This window comes from Idiotropiscis lumnitzeri, unplaced genomic scaffold (genome assembly GCF_059441095.1).
Source record: "Idiotropiscis lumnitzeri isolate Australia: NSW breed Sydney's pygmy pipehorse unplaced genomic scaffold, RoL_Ilum_1.0 HiC_scaffold_400, whole genome shotgun sequence".
NCBI classification, from domain to species: domain Eukaryota; kingdom Metazoa; phylum Chordata; class Actinopteri; order Syngnathiformes; family Syngnathidae; genus Idiotropiscis; species Idiotropiscis lumnitzeri.
Genome location: NW_028283937.1, coordinates 5,001 through 12,500, shown reverse-complemented (window position 1 = coordinate 12,500; position 7,500 = coordinate 5,001).

Here is a 7,500-nt window from a genome sequence, read left to right as displayed (position 1 = left end):
GAAGTCGGCTGGGCCTCGGTATGTACTCGGTCCGTAGAGGCCGCGTTACCGCGTGGCGGTCAGTCGCGGGAGGGAGCCGGAGCCGCCCGCACGCCCGCGACCGCAACACGCACTCGGAGGCGGCGTCTTCTGACAGACGCCGGTAGGGTTTGAGAAACATGCTTTTTCGGGAAGGACCGCTCGGCTGACGCGGGCCTGGGCTCCCGCACCCCTCTCGTGGCGGGGCACCCGCGAGCGCGGCGGAACTCCCGTGTAGGACATCTCTGGGCCCGTGTGGCCGACGGGCACGCGACAGGGTCGTCTCGGTCTCGCGACGAAAGCGGTTTCGCGCTGGTTGGTGCGCTAGAGGTCGATCCGCAGGCCGAAGGAACCGTCCACCCGAACACCCCGGCGCGAGGCCGGGGCCGGCAGGGGCCCTCCGATGGCGGGTCATGCTTGCCAATCGGTCAGTGGTTGGTGTGGTGCAGTACATGTCAGGGTGTGGGTGCGAGATGGGCCGGGAGGACCGCTCCTCCTGCGTCGGACCCCGAGTCATAGGAAGTGCCGTTTTGTCACAACCCCAGGGGTGGGGTGGGTAACGGTAGGGAAGTGCCGGCCAACGCGCAGAGGTCGACCCGCAGGCCGAAGGAACCGTCCACCCGAACACCCCGGCGCGAGGCCGGGGCCGGCAGGGGCCCTCCGATGGCGGGTCATGATTGCCAATCGGTCAGTGGTTATGTGTGTGCTGCGGTGCCGGCCAACGCGCAGAGGTCGACCCGCAGGCCGAAGGAACCGTCCCACCCGAACACCCCGGCGCGAGGCCGGGGCCGGCGGGGGGCCCTCCGATGGCGGGGTCATGATTGCCAATCGGTCAGTGGTTATGTGTGTGCTGCGGTGCCGGCCAACGCTCAGAGGTCGACCCGCAGGCCGAAGGAACCGTCCACCCGAACACCCCGGCGCGAGGGCCGGGGCCGGCAGGGGCCCTCCGATGGCGGGTCATGATTGCCAATCGGTCAGTGGTTGTGTGTGTGCTGCGGTGCCGGCCAACGCTCAGAGGTCGACCCGCAGGCCGAAGGAACCGTCCACCCGAACACCCCGGCGCGAGGGCCGGGGCCGGCAGGGGCCCTCCGATGGCGGGTCATGATTGCCAATCGGTCAGTGGTTATGTGTGTGCTGCGGTGCTGCGGTGCCGGCCAACGCTCAGAGGTCGACCCGCAGGCCGAAGGAACCGTCCACCCGAACACCCCGGCGCGAGGCCGGGGCCGGCAGGGGGCCCTCCGATGGCGGGTCATGATTGCCAATCGGTCAGTGGTTGTGTGTGTGTTGCGGTGGGGCCGGGGAGGACCGCTCCTCCTGCGTCGGACCCGGGTCATGGGAAGTGCCGTGTGGCGGTGGTGGGGCCGGGAGGACCGCTCCTCCTGCGTCGGACCCGAGTCATGGGAAGTGCCGTGTGGCGGGGCCGGGAGGACCGCTCCTCCTGCGTCGGACCCGAGTCATAGGAAGTGCCGTGTGGCGGGGCCGGGAGGACCGCTCCTCCTGCGTCGGACCCGAGTCATAGGAAGTGCCGTGTGGTGGGGCCGGGAGGACCGCTCCTCCTGCGTCGGACCCGAGTCATAGGAAGTGCCGTGTTGCGCTGGTGGGGCCGTGCCCGCCAACAGCCTTCAGTGGTCGGATACCACGTTTGCAAGCTCCCCGCTGGAATGGGGACTTAGAAGAAATGAGGGGAAAATTCCCCCGGAGCTCCGTGCCTGAGGGCGGGCTGTGAGCCGCGCCGCGTCCGCCAACAGCCTTCCATGGTCGGACACCATTGTTCGCAAGTTGCCCGCTGGAATGGGCACATAGAAGAAATTTCGAGGATAACATCCACCAGAGCGCCAGGGCGGCCGTTATTGCAGTATGCGTCCGCCTGGCAGCTCTCTTCCGCGGGAACCATTGGGCAATTTCTTTCACGGAGGTGGACATAGAAGAATTTTTGTTTCTAAAAACGTGGTTCCTAAAAATGTGCCCCAGGTGTTTTGGAAAACCCGGGTAAACCTGGGAAGTAGGCAAATGACCCTCTGACTAGGGGAAAAACGTTTGCCTACTGCAGCGCCCCTAATGCAATTCGGCGGAACTGCAACGCCCCTGGTCGCCTAAACGCTACCCCTGGTCGCCTAAACCTCACCCCTGGTCGCCTAAACCTCACCCCTGGTCGCCTAAAAGTCACCCCTGGTCGCCTAAATTGTCAACCCCTGGTCCACCTAAATTGTCAACCCCCTGGTCGCCTAAAGGGGACTTAGAAGAAATGAGGGGGCAAATTCCCCCGGAGCTCCGTGCCTGAGGGCGGGCTGTGAGCCGCGCCGCGTCCGCCAACAGCCTTCAGTGGTCGGATACAATGTTTGAAAGGTCCCCGCTGGAAAGGGGACTTAGAAGAAATGAGGCAAATTTCCCCGGAGCTCCGTGCCTGAGGGCGGGCTGTGAGCCGCGCCGCGTCCGCCAACAGCCTTCAGTGGTCGGATACAATGTTTGAAAGGTCCCCGCTGGAAAGGGGACTTAGAAGAAATGAGGCAAATTTCCCCGGAGCTCCGTGCCTGAGTGCGGGCTGTGAGCCGCGCCCGCGCCCGCCAACAGCCTTCAGTGGTCGGATACAATGTTTGAAAGTTCCCCGCTGGAAAGGGGACTTAGAAGAAATGAGGCAAATTTCCCCGGAGCTCCGTGCCTGAGGGCGGGCTGTGAGCCGCGCCGCGTCCGCCAACAGCCTTCAGTGGTCGGATACAATGTTTGAAAGGTCCCCGCTGGAAAGGGGACTTAGAAGAAATGAGGCAAATTTCCCCGGAGCTCCGTGCCTGAGGGCGGGCTGTGAGCCGCGCCGCGCCCGCCAACAGCCTTCAGTGGTCGGATACAATGTTTGAAAGTTCCCCGCTGGAAAGGGGACTTAGAAGAAATGAGGCAAATTTCCCCGGAGCTCCGTGCCTGAGGGCGGGCTGTGAGCCGCGCCGCGTCCGCCAACAGCCTTCAGTGGTCGGATACAATGTTTGAAAGGTCCCCCGCTGGAAAGGGGACTTAGAAGAAATGAGGCAAATTTCCCCGGAGCTCCGTGCCTGAGGGCGGGCTGTGAGCCGCGCCGCGCCCGCCAACAGCCTTCAGTGGTCGGATACAATGTTTCAAAGTTCCCCGCTGGAAAGGGGACTTAGAAGAAATGAGGCAAATTCACCCGGAGCTCCGTGCCCGAGGGCCGGCTATGAGCCGCGCCGTGCCCGCCAACAGCCTTCCACGGTCGGATACAATGTTTCAAAGTTCCCCGCTGGAAAGGGGACTTAGAAGAAATGAGGCAAATTCACCCGGAGCTCCGTGCCCGAGGGCCGGCTATGAGCCGCGCCGTGCCCGCCAACAGCCTTCAGTGGTCGGATACAATGTTTCAAAGTTCCCCGCTGGAAAGGGGACTTAGAAGAAATGAGGCAAATTCCCCCGGAGCTCCGTGCTCGAGGGCCGGCTATGAGCCGCGCCGTGCCCGCCAACAGCCTTCCTTTGGTCGGATACAATGTTTCAAAGTTCCCCGCTGGAAAGGGGACTTAGAAGAAATGAGGCAAATTCCCCCGGAGCTCCGTGCTCGAGGGCCGGCTATGAGCCGCGCCGTGCCCGCCAACAGCCTTCCTTTGGTCGGATACAATGTTTCAAAAGTTCCCCGCTGGAAAGGGGACTTAGAAGAAATGAGGCAAATTCCCCCGGAGCTCCGTGCTCGAGGGCCGGCTATGAGCCGCGCCGTGCCCGCCAACAGCCTTCCTTTGGTCGGATACAATGTTTCAAAGTTCCCCCGCTGGAAAGGGGACTTAGAAGAATTGAGCAAATTTCACCGGAGCTCCGTGCCTGAGGGCGGGCTGTGAGCCGCGCCGCGCCCGCCAACAGCCTTCCTTTGGTCGGATACAATGTTTGAAAGTTCCCCGCTGGAAAGGGGACTTAGAAGAAATGAGGCAAATTTCCCCGGAGCTCCGTGCCTGATGGCGGGCTGTGAGCCGCGCCGCGCCCGCCAACAGCCTTCAGTGGTCGGGATACAATGTTTGAAAGTTCCCCCGCTGGAAAGGGGACTTAGAAGAATTGAGTAAAATTCACCCGGAGCTCCGTGCCCGAGGGCCGGCTATGAGCCGCGCCGCGCCCGCCAACAGCCTTCCTTTGGTCGGATACAATGTTTCAAAGTTCCCCGCTGGAAAGGGGACTTAGAAGAAATTTGTGAAAATTCACCCGGAGCTCCGTGCCTGAGGGCCGGCTATGAGCCGCGCCGTGCCCGCCAACAGCCTTCCACGGTCGGATACAATGTTTCAAAGTTCCCCGCTGGAAGGGGACTTAGAAGAAATTTGTGAAAATTCACCCGGAGCTCCGTGCCCGAGGGCCGGCTATGAGCCGCGCCGTGCCCGCCAACAGCCTTCCACGGTCGGATACAATGTTTCAAAGTTCCCCGCTGGAAAGGGGACTTAGAAGAAATTTGTGAAAATTCACCCGGAGCTCCGTGCCTGAGGGCCGGCTATGAGCCGCGCCGTGCCCGCCAACAGCCTTCCACGGTCGGATACAATGTTTCAAAGTTCCCCGCTGGAAAGGGGACTTAGAAGAAATTTGTGAAAATTCACCCGGAGCTCCGTGCCCGAGGGGCCGGCTATGAGCCGCGCCGTGCCCGCCAACAGCCTTCCACGGTCGGATACAATGTTTCAAAGTTCCCCGCTGGAAAGGGGACTTAGAAGAAATTTGTGAAAATTCACCCGGAGCTCCGTGCCTGAGGGCCGGCTATGAGCCGCGCCGTGCCCGCCAACAGCCTTCCACGGTCGGATACAATGTTTCAAAGTTCCCCGCTGGAAAGGGGACTTAGAAGAATTGAGTAAAATTCACCCGGAGCTCCGTGCCCGAGGGCCGGCTATGAGCCGCGCCGTGCCCGCCAACAGCCTTCCACGGTCGGATACAATGTTTCAAAGTTCCCCGCTGGAAAGGGGACTTAGAAGAAATTTGTGAAAAATTCACCCGGAGCTCCGTGCCCGAGGGCCGGCTATGAGCCGCGCCGTGCCCGCCAACAGCCTTCCACGGTCGGATACAATGTTTCAAAGTTCCCCGCTGGAAAGGGGACTTAGAAGAAATTTGTGAAAATTCACCCGGAGCTCCGTGCCTGAGGGCCGGCTATGAGCCGCGCCGTGCCCGCCAACAGCCTTCCACGGTCGGATACAATGTTTCAAAGTTCCCCGCTGGAAAGGGGACTTAGAAGAAATTAGGCAACTTTCCCCGGAGCTCCATGCCTGAGTGCGGGCTGTTTGCCGCGCCGTGCCCGCCAACAGCCTTCAGTGGTCGGATACAATGTTTCAAAGTTCCCCGCTGGAAAGGGGACTTAGAAGAAATTATGAATATTTTTGTTTCTAAAAACGTGATCCCTGAAAATGTGCCCCAGGTGTTTTGGAAAACCCGGGTAAACCTGGGAAGTAGGCAAATGACCCTCTGGACTAGGGGGGAAGAACGTTTGCCTACTGCAGCGCCCCTAATGCAATTCGGCGGAACTGCAACGCCCCTGGTCGCCTAAACGCTACCCCTGGTCGCCTAAAAGCTACCCCTGGTCGCCTAAAAGCTACCCCTGGTCGCCTAAACGCTACCCCTGGTCGCCTAAACGCTACCCCTGGTCGCCTAAACGCTACCCCTGGTCACCTAAACGCTACCCCTGGTCGCCTAAACGCTTCCCCTGGTCACCTAAACGCTACCCCTGGTCGCCTAAACGCTACCCCTGGTCGCCTAACTGACCCCTCGTGTGTGGGGATCAACGTTTGCCTACTAGGGCGTCCTCCGGCGGCCTCTCGCAGTACTGCAGGCCCATTTTAGCCGAGCCCATTGAAATGAATGGGGGAATTTTATACGTTTTTTGCCTTTTTTTTCCCCCCCCTCGTTCTTTTTGTATTTATTCATTTATTTCAACTTTTACCGACTCAACCGCCCTCCGGCGTGCCCTCGGCGGTCCCGCAAGCCCAATTCGGCCGAGCCCATTGAAATGAATGGGGGAATTTTATACGTTTTTGCCTTTTTTTCCCCCACCTCGTTCTTTTTGTATTTATTCATTTATTTCAACTTTTACCGACTCAACCGCCCTCCGGCGTGCCCTCGGCGGTCCCGCAAGCCCAATTCGGCCGAGCCCATTGAAATGAATGGGGGAATTTTATACGTTTTTGCCTTTTTTTTTCCCCCCCTCGTCCTTTTTGTATTTATTTACTTATTTCAACCTTTACCGACTTAGGGGCCGCTTTGCACCGCCTGTGCCCGGGGAAGGTGCTCCTATTCGGGCCAAGTGTGACACACGCCCCGCCCTCCTCCTCCGGAGCTTCCATGAGGGTAGACTTAGGGGCCGCTTGCACCAGCCTGTGCCCGGGGAAGGTGCTCATATTCGGCTTCACTGTCAGGCAGCATGCACTCCTCCTCCGGAGCTTCCATTTGGGCAAACTTAGGGGCCGCTTGGCACCGCCCGTGCCCGGGGAAGGTGCTCCTATTCGGGCCAAGTGTGACACACGCCCCCGCACTCCTCCTCCGGAGCTTCCATTTGGGCAAACTTAGGGGCCGCTTGGCACCGCCTGTGCCCGGGGAAGGTGCTCATATTCGGCTTCACTGTCACACAGCATGCACTCCTCCTCCGGAGCTTCCATAAGGGCAAACTTAGGGGCCGCTTGGCACCCGCCTGTGCCCGGGGAAGGTGCTCATATTCGTATTCGGCTTCACTGTCACACAGCGTGCACTCCTCCTCCGGAGCTTCCATTTGGGCAAACTTAGGGGCCGCTTGGCACCGTCTGTGCCCGGGGAAGGTGCTCATATTCGGGCCAAGTGTGACACACGCCCGCACTCCTCCTCCGGAGCTTCCATGAGGGTAGACTTAGGGGCCGCTTGGCACCGCCTGTGCCCGGGGAAGGTGCTCATAGTCGGCTTCACTGTCAGGCAGCATGCACTCCTCCTCCGGAGCTTCCATTTGGGCAAACTTAGGGGCCGCTTGGCACCGTCTGTGCCCGGGGAAGGTGCTCATATTCGGGCCAAGTGTGACACACGCCCGCACTCCTCCTCCGGAGCTTCCATTTGGGCAAACTTAGGGGCCGCTTGGCACCGCCTGTGCCCGGGGAAGGTGCTCATATTCGGGCCAAGTGTGACACACGCCCGCACTCCTCCTCCGGAGCTTCCATTTGGGCAAACTTAGGGGCCGCTTGGCACCGCCTGTGCCCGGGGAAGGTGCTCATATTCGGGCCAAGTGTGACACACGCCCGCACTCCTCCTCCGGAGCTTCCATAAGGGCAAACTTAGGGGCCGCTTGGCACCGTCTGTGCCCGGGGAAGGTGCTCCTCTCCGGGCTAAGTGTGACACACGCCCGCACTCCTCCCCCGGAGCTTCCATTAGGGCAAACTTAGGGGCCGCTTGGCACCGCCTGTGCCCGGGGAAGGTGCTCATATTCGGCTTCACTGTCAGGCAGCATGCACTCATCCTCCGGAGCTTCCATAAGGGCAAACTTAGGGGCCGCTTGGCACCGCCTGTGCCCGGGGAAGG